An 18,958-nucleotide genomic window follows, 5' to 3' on the forward strand; every position below is an offset into this window, starting at 1 on the left:
TTGCGCGCTGATATAAAGCATAACCTATTAGATTGTAAAGCTAATCAAGATAAACATTTCAGTGTTTTGTACATCGTGTATAGTTTTTTTATTTATTGCTTAGATGGGTGGAGGAGCTCACAGCCCACCTGTGGTTACTGGAGCCCATAGACATCTACAACGTAAATGCGCCACCCGCCTTGAGATATAAGTTCTAAGATCTCAGGATAGTTACGGCTGCCCCGCACCCTTCAGACCGAAACGCATTACTGCTTCACGGCATAAATAAGCAGGGCGGTGGTATCTACCCGCGCGGACTTACAAGAGGTTCTACCACCAGTAAATTTTTTTGCCTATTTCTGCCGTTTTTAAGAAAAGAAAAGTTTATAGATCTTATAGCTAATATGCCGAATTACGACCGTCAATACACATACAGACAAAATATTGCTGCTGGTTTGTGTTATATTACTTACTCTACTTTAGCTACCAGCTTTATAATTTTATTACTTATCTTCAACGTGCAGACACAACGGATTCTACTGTTTAATAATGTGTTATAAACTTATTTTAAAAAAAAGGATGCTCAACGGCCGACCTGATATTAAGTGGTTACCGGAGCAGATGGACATCACCACGTGACTGCGCACATGTCTTTTTTCTACCTATGCTGATAGCCTTGAGAGGCTATTTCAGCTGCGTCTTGAGGTGTAGGTGAGCTCGCGGGGCTCAAGCCGTGAGTGTTGCAAACACTGGCCCTAGCAAGAGCAGTGCTTCGCAGAATCTACCATCGGATCGGAAACCCGACCCACTGAGAAGATCCGGCGAGAAGCTCAGTGGGCTGGGTCTGAGGGTTAATTTACTCGTCGAGCCCTTCGTCGCAAGCGATGGGTTCGACGAGAACGAAGACCGGTGCTTGAGGTACCTAAAAGCAGCGTTAGTGGACCGGGAACTCAGGAAACTCGGAAACTCAGTGGGCTGGCACATGCCTTAAAATATTTTACCGTTCTCAATTTTAATATTTACTTGGTACTCTTAATACTATATATACACATAAGTACCACAAAGAAATAGTGGGCTTCGACAAAATCGCTACGAACTTTGAGAGGATAAATCCTAACGTTCACGCAAAATTTAAAACAAGGCAACACCGACTGAAGCGTCAATATTTATGTGACACTTGAGATAGAAAAAAATGTTTGGAGTATCCTCAATTCTGTATAGTCTTGACATAGCTTGATGTCTCTATTTGGGCGGTCGGTTAAGTGGGATGTTCTCGGTACGACTCGGTCTTTGTCGATCTGCCATGAGACGCGACGCCAGTGTTTAAATTTCAAATCTTGGTACTTTAAACTGTATTCACATGTGCATATTGTTTTTCTTTATCTACCTATTATAGTAACCTCGAGGGGTTATACCAGATTCACCGAGCGAGCCCATCTGGTGTTAAGTGGTTACTGGAGCCCATAGACATCTACAACGTAAATGCTGCAACCCACCTTGAGATATGAGTTCTATGGTCTCAGTATAGTTGCAACGGCTGCCCCACCCTTTAAACTGAAACGCGTTACTGCTTCACGGCAGAAATAGGCAGGGTGGTGGTACCTACCCGCCCACGGAGAGCTCACGGGGCTCTAATCTGACGACGTTGCTAAAACTAGCACTAGCAAGTGCAGTGCTTTGCAGAATCTACCATCGGATCAGAAACGCGACCCACTGAGAAGATCCGACGAAAAACTCAGTGGGCTGTGTCTAAACTACACTACTTATATTTATACACTATTGATTTAGAAGGATGGGTTTATGCAGAATGGAATACATTAGGTTAATGAATTCGAAAACATTGTCGGCGCAGATCTACGAACGTCACCAAAACCGCGACCTCATGACCTTTTCTTTTTTTTTCTTTTTTTTTAAACGATACAACCTGGAAATTCTTTTCGCCTCGCTGCTTGACTCAAGAGGGATAGGGACGGGAACGACAAGCTTTTATCGATATAACGATGTCGATGTTTCGAATGCCAACGTAATATTTCTGTTCGAGGAAAATTATACAAGTACCTACTCCAAGGAAATTCAATGCGATCAACATCTAAATCTTTACCCAGAAACCTAGGTAACGAAATGGATATGTTCAGATGTAAGTTCTTTGAATTTGACGTTCGACAGAGAGCAACGCGGTGTGGCGAAAAATGACTTCATTATCCTTAACAGTTTCTTTGCGGGAAAAGAACTGTCTACATGAAAATTTTCGCTATTCGATTTTGTTCAACAATCAAATTAGAACACATAAATCGAGGCATCGAAGGTCAAATATTTGAGATTAAGGATATTCTTTGCTTTTCGTGTTAGACAGAGAACGGGCTATGGCAAAATATGATGGGTTTTTTTTATTTATTTTTTATTGCTTAGATGTGTGGACGAGCTCACAGCTTAAACCAGGTTTAAGTGGTTACTGGAGCCCATAGACATCTACAGCGTAAATGCGCCACACACCTTGAGATTTAAGTTCTAAGATCTCAGTATAGTTACAACGGCTGCCCCACCCTTCAAACCGAAACGCATTATTGCTTCACGGCAGAAATAGGCGGGGCGGTGGTACCTACCCGTGTGGACTCACAAGAGGTCCTACCACCAGTAATTACGCAAATTATAATTTTGCGGGTTTTGATTTTTATTACACGATGTTATTCCTTCCTTCACCGTGGAAGTCAATCGTGAACATTTTGTTAAGTACGTATTTCATTGGAAAAATTGGTACCCGCCTGCGGGATTCGAACACCGGTGCATCGCTAGATACGAATGCACCGGACGTCTTATCCTTTAGGCCACGACGACGACGATGTCAAGACTATTGACAATTGCTTTGGGGGAAATTAATGAAAGTAATTAAAGACATCCACTCTTAATGCCCAGCAAAGGTTTAGTGTTTATATTTGAATTAACATTTTTCTATTCTATATGTGTATGCGATCTTGTTCTCATTATGGCTTACAAATGTCACTATAAAACATTTTCTTTTTAATTCCTATCAACAGTATACTTATTTTAATATACAAGATCAAACCAGCTGTTTCTTTAATGACATACTCAATTCAATTGTTTTTCGAATAAAATATCAAACGATTATCGATCATGCGATTAATTCGTGAAAAGGACAAACTTGTGTACCTCTCAGCTGTGACATTTCTAAATAACAGGTATAAAATTGGCATTTTTTTTAATTGAAGGACGATCACTCGTCTTTGGGCTTAGTCCTAAAATTCGTATAGAGTTGGAACAGCTTCCTTTCGTTTGCCGCTAGGGGCGCTGTTCCAACTCCATACAAATTTGAGTTAACTTTTACGCGATTGAGAAGTTAAAAAATTCGCACTAAACACATTGGTATCAAAAAGGTGTCTTCCATGCGACAGGCCAAAGTCGCAATAGTATTGAAATGTCTTACTCTGAAAACCTGAAAAAACTGCGCGGAAGGCATCTATCAATAGTCAAGGCACGAGTCTCACGTAAAAAAAACTGGAATCGAATTGTATTTTTAAAGTTCATCGACAATCGATAGTCACATCACTAGTACACCTGTACAGCGTCGAGGGCCCTACAGTTCCGCTGTGACCTCTTTACCTCCTGTCCGCATTATATTATGCGGTATTAAGCTGCAAAACTGCATTTGTCGATGCGATTTTTAAGCGACTTCAAAAAAGGAGGAGGTTCTCAATTCGACTGTTTTTTTTTTTAATCTAGTGGTTCCCCCGCAGTAGTCGAAATTCGACTATAATTAATTGAAATTATAAGTTTGTACACTGTTGTGATTCTATTGTCAAAGACTATTATACTTCTATAATCAAAGATTTCGCCAAGACTACACTTTAGACAAATATTAGTAAAGACAAACAACATCAAATCTATTCTCAATTTGACCACAGACTATAATTATACAACATTTATACAATAAGAAAAGTTTGACATTAAACAAATAGTATGCATGCGTGTGTGTGTGTCAAATACATGCAAGTGTGTGTAATGTCTTTTATTTATTGATTTAATGTATTTTTTATGCATAATTAAAAAATAATTTAACATTCTGCACTCCTTCTCTATATTCTCTATAAGCGTGGGAAATTTCATACTCCTCCGTCCGCTCAATTTTCGTAAAAAGGGGTACAAAGTTTTTGCTTTACGTATTAATATATAGATTCTTCTTTTACTTAGTTGGTTTCTTCATTGCTACAGCTTCGCGGAACTGGTCTCAATGATGTTCCGGTTTGGGGAATGCGATTATGAAACACAATTCTCACGTCTCTGCGGTCACAGCTTCAATCCACGGTAGGTTAATAAGCCAGGTTATTTTTCGAGCAGGGGGCGGGGCCCCATAAGCGATCCCGAGTCTGGTAAGCACGTAGTACGCGCAGGACTCTGCGGCCGAAGATGTTAGTCGAAACGCTGTCTAGTGCCTACCCTTGCAAAGGCAAATCAGACAAACACATTTATATCATACGGGAAAGTAGGGCAATGCGTTTCCAACGAATAAAATACCCCGTTAAAACATAATAGGTACGTGCCATAAACATTTTATAACTCGATTGAGTCCCTCGCACGCTTGTGTGCTATCAACACAGATACTTTGAAAAGGATAATAAAGCTTCAATATTGAGGTCGTTATTCGAGTAATATGCCTCATTCGAGCCGTGCATATTGCTATTCTCTGGTCGGTACAACGCGTCAGTTAAGTTCGGTTTTGACAGTATCAAGTTATTTCGCACCGCAATTCTCCTGCAACTGTTCTGGAAGATCATTGATGAAATCAAATAGCCTTTATTGAATAGTTCAGATAAGAATTTACGAGAGAGATCAGAGATAGCCCTCAGCGAAGAGCAGATGTTCGTGTGGCCAAAAAAACAATTTAACAACCACATTTTTTTTTTATAATTTTATGTTAATGATAAAAAAAAATTGCTTTGATGGGTGGACGGGCTCACAGCCAACCTGGTGTTAAGTGGTTACTGGAGCCCATAGACATCTACAACGTAAATGCGCCACCCATCTTGAGATATAAGTTCTAAGGTCTCAAGTTACAATGTCAATAGTTAACAACGGCTGCCCCGCCCTTCAAACCGAAACGCATTACTGCTTCACGGCAGAAGTAGGTAGGGTGGTGGTACCTACCCGTGCGGACTCACAAGAGGTCCTACAACCAGTAATAATACTATACTATAGCTAATACTATTACGTGGTTGATACTTCAGTAGAAATCAAATCAAATAAAAAAAAAAATTCAACATAAATGAAAGTACATACTTGTTGAACGTCAAAAGAACTACCGCCAATTTACAAGAACTAGCCTCCGTCCTGAGAAGAATTGGCAAGAAACTCAGCGGGCATGTCTTTTTTAATATATATATATAAAAAATCTCCTACCTTTGTTGGTAGCCTTGAGGGGTTGTGCCAGCTTCACCGAGCGAGTAGGTGAGCTCACGAGGCTCTAACCTGACGAATTTGCTAACACTAGCAAGAGCAGTGCTTCGCAGCATCTACCACCGTATCGGAAACGCAACCCATTTAGGAGATTCGGCGAGAAATTCAGTAGGCTTAGGAATACATGGGAGTGGATGAACCACTCACAATCAGTCGAGACGATCTCTAGGGTTGACAGTTAAGCTGATAAATCGAAAGTGACTTGTTGCGAACAGCGCCCATGTTTGCAGCAGAAGTTCCGCGCCGCCCTATTCCCTGCGACCAGCGAGCTCAGTGCGAGTTTCTTAACGTTCTCGATAGCGTACAAGTTAACTCAAATTTGTGTGGAGTTGGAACGTTTGTCTACGTTTGCCGCTAGGGGCGCTGTTCCAGTTGCATACAAATTTGAGTTAACTTTAACGCTATCGAGAACGTTAAAAAACTCGCACTAATCACACAGACCGTAAATAATTCAAGCGGCTCGCCGTAGTCAAATTACTCGGCACTCTGAGCTAACTTTAAACGTGTTTCCGAAACTATTCTTCTACAAATTCGAGTCGGCGTATGTAGTTGAACATTCTTGATGTCTCCTTTATAAACAGAGCACAAAGGTCGGTCAGAGTGAAACGCTGAGCCCTCCGGCTAGTGTTTCAAAAGTGTTACTGTAAAGAGGCACAATGACATGATGAGTACTGTTGACGTTTCTGCTTAAGCGACACCGGCTCAGTTTACGAGATGTAGCGTTTTGAAAATAAAAACGAAACTAGAATATTGTGCAGAGAAAGAACGCAAGCAAGTGCTATTGTTGCCGGATCTTCTCGGTGGGCCGCGTTCGCGATCCGGTGGTAAATTCTACGAAGCACTGCTCTCTAGAGATAGCAAATTCTCTCAGGTTGAACCCACCTACCCATCCGGGCGTAGCTAGATAAGTTCCCTAGGCTACCAGCCAATAGGTAGGAAAATAAGCAAGCATGACGTTTAGGCGATTATTGAAGTGCATTCGTAAACTACGACAAAGTTAACGGACAGTACCAGAAATGCGATGGAGCACAAAACCTATACATATATAGCCCAAGAGCTAGGATACATTTAAAATTGGGCCATCTATTGTTTTGGCTGGCTCCTGTTCATCATCTAACGCTAACTATCGTACAACGGAAGATATTTTAAACAAGATTCCAATTGTCGCTTTTTTATAGCTTAGGTGTGTGGACAAACTCACGGCCCACTTGGCGTTAAGTGGTTACCGGAGCCCATAGACATTTACAACTGCCGCCATTTACCTCGAGACAAGAGTTGTAAGGTCTCAGTTTTAACAGTACAACGGCTGCCCTGCCCTTCAAACCAAAAAGCACTACTGCTTCACGGCAGAAATAGGAAGGTTGTGGTACCTACCCGTGCGGAAATCACCCGCCGACTTGAAGATCATTGCTTGTAGTCTGTAGAAGCTTGTAACTTGTACCACGCACGATACAGACCTACATCAAGCCGTTGCGTCAACAGTACGTCATTTACAGAACATGTAAATACGTTTAAAGGTTTAAAATCATAATACGAGCAAATTAATGTTGTATTCAAACGAAAATGCTTAATTTCCAAGTAACGTAATACATTCATACTAGCTGGCCCGGTAAACGTTATTTTGCCAAATAAATTATTTCTAGGAAATATAAATAACATAGATACCGAGGGCAGCACCATCTGCCGGGCTGATTTGTAAATCTAAACCATTCTCGAATCCACCTGAAGGTACACAGAAAATTTCATTAAAATCGGTCCATCCGTTTATAGACCCGTAGAGTTCAGTGACAAACTCACGCACAGAAGAAATATATACTTATACATACATAGATAAATTTTTTTTAAATGTCGGAAATAATAAAACGAAAGAGTATAAACGAAACATAATATAAAGATTCATATTGTTTTTAAAATAGTAACTTAAAAGCAAAGTACACAGCCTAATACTACTACTAATCAATAAAGATTGAAGTCATAAGATTTTACTGGTTATAAGACTTCTTGTGAGTCCGCGCGGGTAGGTACCATCACCCTGCCTATTTCTGCCGTGAAGCAGTAATGCGTTTCAGTTTGAAGGGCAGGGCAGTCGTTTTAACTATAGTGAGACCTTAGAACTCAAGGTGGGTGGCGAAATTTATGTTGTAGATGTCTATGGGCTCCGGTAACCATTGAACATCGGGTGAGCCGTGAGCTCGTCCAGCCATCTAAGCAATTAAAAAAAGGCATTACAAATAAGACACTAATGACATGTATAGAAGTTTTATCGGCACATAATATCTATACGTGCCTCAAAGGTGTGTTTATTTAGACTTTTGCAAGAACGAGTCGTACTTTTCGAAAGCTCGCTAGAAAAGTCTGCCGGACAGTATGCATCCCGGCTAAGTCTGTTTTTTTTTTTGTTTTTAATGCTTAGATGGGTGGACAGGTCTATCGAGAAACTTGTTGTTCAGGGTAGGGTTAATGGTAAGAGATCTCGTGGACGAATCTCCATGCGTTGGACTGATCAGGTGAAAGACCTTACTGAAACCCCACTTAACGAGTGTGTGCGCCGGGCCTCGGTTCGCAAACTGTGGAAAACATCTGTTAAGGCTTTAATGAGCAAGAATTCCACATGACCACGACTGCTCTGCCAAGAGCAACCGATTATGATGATGGGTGGACAAGCTCACAGCCCACTTGTTGTTAAGTGGTTACTGGAGCCCATAGACGTCTACGACGTAAATGCGCCAACAACCTTGAGATATAAGTTCTAAGGTCTCAAGTATAGTTACAGCGGCTGCCCCGTCTTTCAAACCGAAACGCATTACTGCTTCACGGCAGAAATAGGCAGGGCGGTGGTACCTACCCGCCCGGACTCACGAGAGGTATTACCACCAGTAAACCACCACTACCGGTTGTTTGTTTACAAGTGTAAATTCTTAATCTTTTCTATGTATATCGCAGTGTATGTAGTGAATACTAAAACACAGTTCGTTTTCCAGGGGGAACGTATAGACAGTTAGTGGTGTAATTGTTTAGAGAAAGACCGAGCTAAATTACAGTAATCACAGGGCTCCATTGTACGAGACTGGACGAGAATGGAAATTAAATCTAAAATAGATGGAAATAGGTTGTTTAAGTACTTATACCGAAAGAAAACCATCCGAAAGATAATGTACGTTAAGTTACGAAATTATTTTTTTTAATAATCATTGTCATTTTTTCAACAGTTCAATGCAAATATATTTAGGCGAATTAACTCAGACATTAGAAAATAAAAAGTCTATTAATGAAATGTAAAAAAAAAATGCCTGTCGTGGTTAACGACTTTTAGTAATATTAAGACGTTGTTTTGACTATTATTTTAAATGATGAAATGTTGTTTTGATAAATATCACAAAATGTAGGGTAGACTCCGTAACGCCACAGTATAAAATGGCGGTATGTGGACAGAGTCGTGGCATTCCGTGTCAGACAGTCAGTCAGTCGGTCTGTCGGTATGTGGAACGAAACTGTCGGTTTACCCTGTCATTGTGAAAGTTGTGTGTGTTGAGTTTCAATAATTATTATTCAAAAGGTTTTATTGACTTTTTATAAACTGAGTTCAACCAAATACGAGTGATGACGGAAACTACCGCTTAGCCATCCCTGGCGCGCGCCGACATGCCTATATATTATAAGAAGTATCATTACGTCATTAACTTTCAATCATTTCAAACATAAATGACTTATTCGTTAATAATCATTTCGATGACATATCACATGACTACTCATATGTATTAATGACAAATATTTATAACCTGTTAACCTATTTGATAAGGCCGCTTCTGATTATTACATTTCACACGTAACGCTTTGCTGATAAGACGTGGTGCTTTTTTTTCCTTAGCCATTAAGTACGTATTTCATTAGAAAAATTGGTACTTGCTAGCAGGATTCGAACACCGAAGCATTGCAAGATACGTATGCACCGGACATCTTTTATGATTGAGGGATTACTGGTGGCCCGGAGGCCTTTCCAGTTTCACCAGGACAGGTGGGCGAGCAAAGGCTCAGCCAGGAGGGGTGGGATTTGCTAACAGCTACCCGAGCGCCTCCGAAGGAGACCTAACAGCTCAAGAGCAGCTGCTTCGCGAATGAATCTACTACCGGATCGGAATCGCGATCCGCTGAGAAGATCCGGCGAGAGCCTCAGTGGGCTGTGTCTATGGGTTAGTTCGCTCATCGAACTCTTCATCGTAATCGAAGAGATCGAAGAGATCGAAGAGGACAGAAGGATAGTTTATCCGGCGAGAAACTCAGCTAGCTGATTCATGGGTTAGGTTGCACGGCGAACTCTTTGTCGAGTTCGACGAGTACGGTTACCGGGGTCCCTAAGCCTGCTCCTAGTGTTAGAGCTGAAGGCGTCTAATGCAAAGGTTAATGGATCTGATGGATCCGGAAGGACGTGTCTAGGGCGTTGACGGTGACTGGCTCCTGCGTGATCAGGATTCGGGGAGTAGTCAGCGGCGGCAACACGAACCACGGAGCTCCAACGGCTAACCTGCAAAAGCGGGATTGTAGAGATTGGAGGGCCGCGTGAGCGAACACCACACTCGCGTAAGTCATGACGGGCCTTATGCAAATTTTGTAAAGTGTCACCTTGTTCCGAAGGGACATTTTACTCCGCTTACAGATCATGGGGTAGAGTCTACCGAGAATAAACGCGGCACGGTCAACCGGACGTCTCATCCTTTAGGCCGCGACGACTTCATCCTACCACTACAGCGGTTCGCTTTAGATGACTCGCCTTAGAACCGCACAAATAGCTAATTGCACTTTTTCCCTACCTGATCGTTGGAGCCTATGAGGCTATTCCAGCTACGCCTGGAATGAGCTCACGAACTCAACCTGAGAGAATTGCTAACACTAGCCCTAGCAAGAGCAAGAGCAGTGCTTCGCAGTATCTACTACCGGGTCGGAAAGGCGACCCACTGAGAAGATCCGGCGAGAGCCTCAGTGGGCTGTGTCTATGGGTTAGTTCGCTCATCGAACTCTTCATCGTAATCGAAGAGATCGAAGAGGACAGAAGGATAGTTTATCAACAACGAGATTTCCATCATGCTAATTACCAAGGTGATAAACAGAAAATCGGAAACGCTTGTCCTGATCAAGCCTGTGCTCGCCCATCAGTCCTGGGGAAAGCGGAAAAGTCTGCGGGGCATCAGTAGTTCTTCCACAAAAAAAAAACATGTTTTTTCATCTTTAATTAAGGCCGTCAGCGCAAAAATGGCCTAAGCTTACCATAGTTACTGTGGAAATAATGAGGTTTGAATTTACTTTTACACTGCTTCGTAGGCAAAAACAATAAGCGCAAAAATAATGTTTACAAAGGCATCTGCTATCGATGGGTGAAACTAGGGATTGGCTGATGTTGGGTCAAGTTTTAAATAAATTGCAAATTGCAATACAAAAAATTTTGAGTTAGGCCACTTTTGCGCTGACGACCTCAATTGCAAGTGAACCTTGAACGATAAATTTATGAAAAACAAGTTTTTTTTCATAAGGAAATCGCCGGAATTCCGCCCTCTACTGAGGGTGGTGCGAGGACTAAAACCTCCTGTCGCTCAACTACCCACGTCCGAACCTCGCCTGAGACAGAACTCTTTAAAAGGCAAAGGTGGGAAAGTGAAGCGTTTAGTGCGGAGCACATCTCTCCCATAAATGAAAAACAGCTAGCTATTTTTTGCGCTAGTGTAGGAAGCGGAAATGATATGAATGTAGCAGTTTTAAACAGACTGAAGCGTGCCGGGTCGAAGTGAAGTGAAGTAGTTTATGGCGCTTTTTTTTAAATTCTTCCACTTGCTACTGTGGCGCCACCTTCATTGGCTTCCTTTCGGCGGAGTGAAGTGAAGTGAAGTAGTTTATGGCGCTTTTTTTTTAATTCTTTCACTTGCCACTGTGGCGCCACCTTCATTGACTCCCTTTCAGCCGATACTTGTTAATACACTGAGATGTTGCTCCTTGCATCTACCCTCCCTAATTTCTAGTTTTATCTATAGATTACTATAGCTTGTCTACAATTTTTTTTCAGTCGAAATCGTAACTGGGTGTTCGAATTTTCGAATGTGGAACACGAACGCACCCTGCATTGAAATCCGAAGCGCGCTCCAATGGAAGCGTTCAAGTAACACGCCTACGAGTAATGCGTTCACAGAAATACGAATTTGATCTTATTTCGATACATATTTAGCTTTCGTGCGAAACGAAATGTTAGATGGGTTTCTATTATTATTTATTTTGGGCACGTGGACGAGCCTCAAGCGAGGTTTCCGCGCCCAGAGATAGCGAGGGGTATTCGGGTCTGCAGATGTTGGGAGCAGAACACGGGTCTAGGGATGTTTTTAGGGCTATATGCGCCCAAGATAAGTGGTCGGTCAGAGTAGGGGGGTTCTCGCGGTCAATACTACACACCAAGGACGCCCGACCGACGACTCGTCGATGACCAGGTGGATTTCTGATGTAACAAAACATTTTTTTTAAATGGCGCAGATGATAAAACTAACTCACGAACCGCGTGGTTCCATGGTTTCATTTTCCTGGTTTTTTTAAATATGGCAATTCGTTTCTCGTGAGATCATTATTGCCAGTGTATATAAAGATCTTCGATTATAAAATAGATGTTAGTTATAAAATGATGCGAAGCGAAATGAGATGAAGTTGATAATGATTATTAATTTAAGACTTTAATAAAATGAGATGAAATTAAATGAAAAGAGATGATGTTCCGTATGAAATACAGTCGATAAAATGGTGGTTATTTACTTAATTTTCAGTGCACTTCTAAGAGAGATCTCGAGACGCCAAGTCCAATGGTTTTGTTTCATTTACCCAGATTTGTACATTCTCAGATGAGCTAAACATTTCACAAACCACCGTGATTAGAAGTTCAAACTTGAACAAAACATTGAATTAAAAAAATAAAATTCAAGCATATTCGCTTCTCGCGCTCCCGCCAAAAAGCCTAATATAAATATTGTTTGATTCGTTCATTGGATATGCAAACATAAGAAAAACAGACCATACAGCCTTATAAATAACGTAAAATGGCTGTTCGTTTCTTGTTGTTGTATAAAAAGTGAAACGGAACGTATTCTCATGAAATTAATTTTTCGGTATAAAATGATGAAATGGATAATACTTAATATACCACAACATGTGTGAAGGTTTAGACGAAACCGAAGAGGCTCTCATTAAAATTATCAGAGTTTACTCAAAGTTTCATTGTTAAGCTTTTTCGGAGAACCCGGATATGTTTTATAGATCTCCTTTACTCTTTTGCCTATCGTTGTACGGTTTTACAAATGTATTCTCAGTGGGTTGCCATTCCGATCCGGCGGTAGATTGTGCGAAGCATTGCTCTTGCTAGGGCTAGCGTTGGCAAATGCTCTTGGGTTGAGCCCGTGAGCTCACCTACCCTTCCGCAGGTAACTGGAATAGCCTCTCAGGCTACCAGCAAACCGGTAGGGTTTAAACAAAGGTTGAGCGGTTAACAAGTCATCATAATGACACAGTTATTCTATGTCACTTCATTTAAAAAGAAAAAAAAAATCACTCAGTTTGACAGTTCGCTTTCCCGCCAACAAAGATCGTAAAGTAAGTCCCAGGCACCATTATTATTGTCAAAATTGGATACTTTTCATAATATAAAGTGTGTTTAAATAACTCGACAATGTTCCATGTGTAGCTATAACACGGCACTGGCAGAAATTGCTGAAAGTATCGACAGGTCGCCATTAAAAAAAAAAAAAAGGTCGTAAACATCAAAACATGAAATATGACAAAATTAAATGTACACAAGCCAGGATGAACGTTTGTTTCGCGGTAATAATAATTTAATTTATAACTCCGGTTAATTTCGGCATGTTCATTACGATCACAAGTCGTCGTGGCCTAAAGGATAAGACGCCCGGTGTATTCGTATCGACTGATGCGACCGTGCCGGTGTTCGAATCCCGCAAACAGGTATCGATTATTTCTAATGAAATACGTGCATATTAAATGTTCAAAAATGACCTCTACGTTCACGGAATAACATCGTGTAATAAAAATCAAACCTTGCGGGTTTGTAATTTGTAATTTTTTTAATTACTGGTGGTAAAGCGTGCAGCGGCTTGACTCTGCCCCTGGCATTGCTGAAGTCCATGGGCGACGATAACCACTCATCATCAGATGAGCCATATGCTCGTCTGCCTACAAGGGCGATAAAAAAAAGTATTGTGAGCTCACACGGGTATATACCGCGAACCTGCCTATTTCTGCCGTGAAACAGTAATGCTTTTGCGGTTTGAAGTGTGATCAGTTGTTGTTGATGTCTATGGGCTCCGGCAACAACTTAGCAACAGCTGGGCCGTAAGCTCTTCTACCCATCTAGGAAATATAGATATATTTTTTTATCCGAATTTGAATTGTGATAATTAGTCTTCTTAAATTCATTATATACTATACCCCTTTCTAAGTACGCCACGTATCCATCACAATACCTGAAAACTATATCCACGTTACACGATCCATGTTCACGGTTGCTCAAAGCTCAACAGATATCAACAAAATTTGTCGATTATCATGTCTTCGGGCTTCGGTTATCATCATTTAATAATAAGCTAATTATTATCTCATAGAAAACAAACCCAGTCTAGATTTTCGTTTTGCAAGAAAGCCGGTAGAACACGTTCGTAACTCGATACTCACGGCTCAAATGCGCCTTAAACTTGTTTTGTTCCACCAGTTAGTTATGCGAGTCGCATTAAAATACTCGCGAATTTTATAGTAATCACACAGCCTTATACTTTGTATGTTAATTTACAAGCGAATCTTCGAGAATAACAAAAAAAAACAAGCAAAACCTTCCATGATAATAATGGGTTGTCCCCAATGCCAATGAGTACAGAATCAGAGACTCGGTGTGTTCATCCCGGAGTCCGATTTTATGGTGACTTTAAAAGTAGGCGGCGGTTTAGCTCCGCCCCTGACATTGCTGACGTCCATGGGCGACGGTAACGTTTCACCGTCAGTTGGGCGGTATGCTTGTATGCCTACAAGCGCAATAAAAAAATTATACTTGAAACACATTGTAAATGATTTGTTCTGAAATAATTTCTAATAGCACCTCTGATGATAAACACTGTGCCAAAAAACGGCAAGCACCAATCTCTGTCCATACACACAATAAGCCAATAAAGTTTGAGTTGTAATACTGTGCACTGCGTTTTCTGATAAGTTAATTCTTTAAAGTCGAGTTGTTGTTGCATTGTTCAGTACAAACTACTCTTTAGTTATTCGAAAATGATTCATCTATTTCATTATATGTTTTATAATAAGGAATACTAAAACTTACAGCTAGATTTTTTTTATTTAAAACGATTGCAGCAATTGTAGGAAACGAAATATCAATTTCTTTAAAATATTTAACTCATAAGATTTATGGATATTATCATAAGATTATTACAAATGGTTTAAAACAAGAATTGACATGAAGTTGGAAATGATAATAGTATCGAAACTTTCTAACCATCGAATCGAACTTCATAAATTATGTGTGACACATATATTTAAGACAGTTAATCCAATGTACACTTTTCTATCCTACCATGAGTAAAATTAGAGAAGGATAATTTAAAATAGGAGAGCAACACAGAAGTACTGATGAACATACACATGCCCTCATGAAAAGCCCTAAAGACTATTTATATTCTGGGATTTTTTAATTTTAAGCATGTGTAGACATAGTTCACAATTGTGTGTTATCAATCATCATAAGCTATAAAGCAATGTTTCTAGGCTATTTTAGAGAGTTTTACAGGTATCAACCTCAAAACCATTATCATCATACGATACCATTAATGTATATTACCAACTTTGTCAACATAACTAAACTCGTACGCAGAAGCTTTGGCTTTCTTAGAGACACATAGGACCTACTCGTCAGCTACTTTACAGTAACACGAAAGAACTAGATTTTGTCACGTTTCACATATTAAAGCTTAAATAAGTCATAAGGCAACAAAGAATTTACTTAAATGTAAAATGAACTTGACAAAATACAATGAAGAGAAGGGAACCTGCTAATTTATGATAAAAGAAATGTCTAATATACCAGCGGCAGTAATTTAAGGCCGTCTGAAGTAATAAGCAAGACTTGTGTTCTTATAACCCATAGTTAAATGGGCTTTAATTAAGATAGACATCCATTTAAGACTATGAAAATTGTAACGACTTCTCAAAGTTGTTAAACTAATAATATGTGCTCTTATTATTTCTATTTTAGTAATTGCTTTAAGTTAAAACTTTGATAAGGTAACTGAGTAAGTCACAAACCACACAACCAACAATTTAATGCATACTCAATGTTATTAACCACATTATGGGCAAAAGGATTATAATAGACGGTTGATTATTTCCCAAATAATATTACTCAGTCTAGAATATTCTCTTATCTGATGACAGGTTATCATTGGATTGCCCCAATATGCGGTCTTCATTATGTTACTTTTATAAGGGTACATAAGGGTGTGATTATATACATTACTTTATTTCCATTTAGAATCATCATTTGGATCATTTATGTTCGTGTTAATCAACACACAGTGCATCAGCTGAATCAAATTACGTTTCTCTAATCAAAATGTGATGGATACAATAAATAAACGTAAAAGTTCCACATTTTACTGTTTTAATCTTTACGTAATTACTGTTTAGAAACTATATCAGCTAGGTTTGTGTTTTATTTCTCTTATTGCAATCGAAAGCAGGCAAACATACGGTCCATGTGAATGGTGATCGTCGTTCAACGAAATTAACAATATACCGCCCGCTGTCTTGTGCCAAATTCTCTGTAATTTATTACAAAATTACCGAAAAAACATAACAAATATTATTTCGGAAACTTAATTTTAACTATGTTTTTGACATTGGCACACGACGCCAATTTATATCAAATTTCATGAGTTTGTAAACTGAAATGTCAAAATAAGGCATGTATTGAAACAAAATTACGCTGATAGGTACTTAATTTTCGCGGAAAAAAAATAAGGTGACAAAATCGAAGTATTTTTTATGTTTATTACATCACATAGTTGTTTACTCACCAATTTCTGAAGTTTCACGTAATACGATGTTCAGTATTATCACAAGATCACAGAAATAACATATCACACACTAATAAGACGCGACAATATAGAATACTAAATGATATAAATCCGAAAGATGTGTATTGACCGCGTACATTTATGAAACCATAGCAAAAATATGCATTTTTTATTAACTTATATCGATTATAACGAGGGCACGAGATCTTCTGGTTTCGCGAATCGGATAAAGTGAGTCTCTCTCACGTTGTTTGTGGCGTAATACTCTCGAACACCTTAGTAATTTCATTAATAACACGTAAAAATCGATCCCAACAACACAGTCGACAATTCAAACAGAAGATTGCGGGCAGCGTGTTAAATGCATTAATATATTTTTTAAATGAACGGGACCTATACTAAACACCAGATATCGGATTGCATAAGCGTTTTTCGCGGCTGTTTGTAACGAATTTTTTTGTGGAATACTTTCATTTATACAAAGGTTAAAAACATATCTACGTATCGAAACACAGAACGTGTCCGCCCTCATACACGTTCGCCGTGATACTAAATCTAACATAGATGTCGCACCACTCGCACCATTACGGCAGCCATCTTTTTAAATGGTGGTCAACTCGAAGCGTCAAAACATTACAAGAATTTTTTACTGTACAGCGCATGGGTTTAAGTTCATTTTTAATTGTTTTTTTTTTCGAAGGTACAGCTTTTCGATCGTACTACGCGCTTAATCGAAAGGTAGGTTGTAACACAGCGATTTCACCTGAATGTACGACCTTTCAATATTGGACGTATAAAAATGATACAGTCTGTCTCTTTTCAGCTTTTTTTCATAATTCTTTCGAACAAATACAGGGTGTACGCTTGCGCGAATTGAATCTTATTAGTGTTTCAATTCCATACTGTATTTGCTACCGGTTAAAGTGTAAATGAAGTTAATTATTTGATATGTTAATCCTATTACGACTCCACAGAATGTTTACAAATCACAAAGTCGTTGTTTCCTAGATTTTTATAAAATCCATCAATAGGCTGTTTAGTATATGTACATAATGTTTAATTTCAATTAGGTAACTCGTTCAGTCCTAAATACACTATATCTTATGTCGTAATGTCGCTCTTTAATAAAGAAACAGAGCTGCTTAATTATTTAAGTGCCATTAAGGCTTAACTTTACTTATAAATAAGAATAGTGGCGGCATGAGCAGAACTTAAAAAGATGACCTTAATTAATTCTTGTATCGAAAACATAGCTAAAGTCGCAAACGATATGGTTAAATAAAAAGATAATACTAACTGGCAGCAGTTAGCTCCCTAGAGGGTTCGAGGGTTGTGCACTCAACTCCTACTACCGGCAAACATTCATGTGACTAATGTTTTGTCTGTGTATGCTTGATTTAGAAGAAAAAAAATAAGGCACATTTTTCTTTTTTTTAACAACATTAAAACCCAAAGAATCTGTTTTGAACATCCCTTTGAACGATAAATTTTTAGAAAAACAATTCAAGAGTCCCTTTTTAACTTAACTTAATACAAAGAGTTTGATGGCCAGCGGCAAAACGTACAACGTGAAATGATTCCATACACCGCTGTAGGCCTTGCGGCTCGGGATCCTTTGTAACGGAATAAAACTGCTTGAATAAGCTCAACCTTTTAACGGGTAGCAGCTGTTTTAGAAAGTTTTCAACACCTATGACCATAGAAGTGATATAATCTGATCGTCAATAACTATCTTTGGCATTGAGGCCAAGGCTCTTCCTAGGGTTTATGTTAGCAAATTCGAATGAACTCGCCTACCAAACCATGCGATGCTAGAATAGCCCCTTAAAGCTACCAGCGATTAGATAGGGAAAAAATGAAGTAAAAGAAAATTACACTTTTCATCATTCATCATCATTATCCTGCCCTTCTCCCAGTCACCTGGGGTCGGCGCAACATGTTTTCTCCTTCCATACTCTTCTATCATATACCATTTCTTCGCTCACTCCCCTCCTACCGATATCGTCTTTCACACAATCCATCCATTTCTTCTTAGGTCTACCTCTTCCTCTAAATCCTTCCACATTCATAGTTAACACTCTCTTAACAACCTCATTTTCATTTCGTCTCATCACATGTCCATACCATCCCAAACGTGCACTCCTCAGCTTCTCTGTCACAGGTGCCACTTTCAGACTTCCTCCAACATATTCATTTCGTATTCTGTCCATTCTCGTTACTCCACCCATCCATCGCAACATTCGGATCTCTGCTGCATGCAATCGCCTTTCATCCGCCTTTCATTCATCATGTACACTTTTATCATAATTGAAGGATTTTTCAATATCGTACAAATATCATAACTCGCAACGTATCGGGTTTCAGGTGTGATTAGATTTCTTTACCATTTTCGCTTAATTGACTAG

The 18,958-nt window shown here is 39.5% G+C and overlaps 1 protein-coding gene and 1 long non-coding RNA gene across 2 annotated transcripts in view; one reads left to right on the forward strand and one right to left on the reverse strand.

Annotated features, from left to right (window-relative positions):
* The window catches only part of LOC101741223 (uncharacterized), a 152,218-nt gene extending 135,109 nt beyond the window's left edge, over window positions 1-17,109 (reverse strand). The window contains exon 1 of the mRNA XM_038019503.2: window positions 16,554-17,109. The gene's annotated coding sequence lies outside the window, so the exon portion shown is untranslated. The remainder of the gene's footprint in view (window positions 1-16,553) is intronic.
* LOC134201142 (uncharacterized) lies at window positions 12,923-16,128 on the forward strand. Its single transcript, XR_009976346.1, has 2 exons — window positions 12,923-13,431; window positions 16,010-16,128. It is a non-coding gene; the product is annotated as an uncharacterized LOC134201142 (long non-coding RNA).
* Window positions 17,110-18,958: the final 1,849 nt, after the last annotated feature.

This window comes from Bombyx mori, chromosome 23, assembly GCF_030269925.1.
Source record: "Bombyx mori chromosome 23, ASM3026992v2".
Classification (NCBI taxonomy): domain Eukaryota; kingdom Metazoa; phylum Arthropoda; class Insecta; order Lepidoptera; family Bombycidae; genus Bombyx; species Bombyx mori.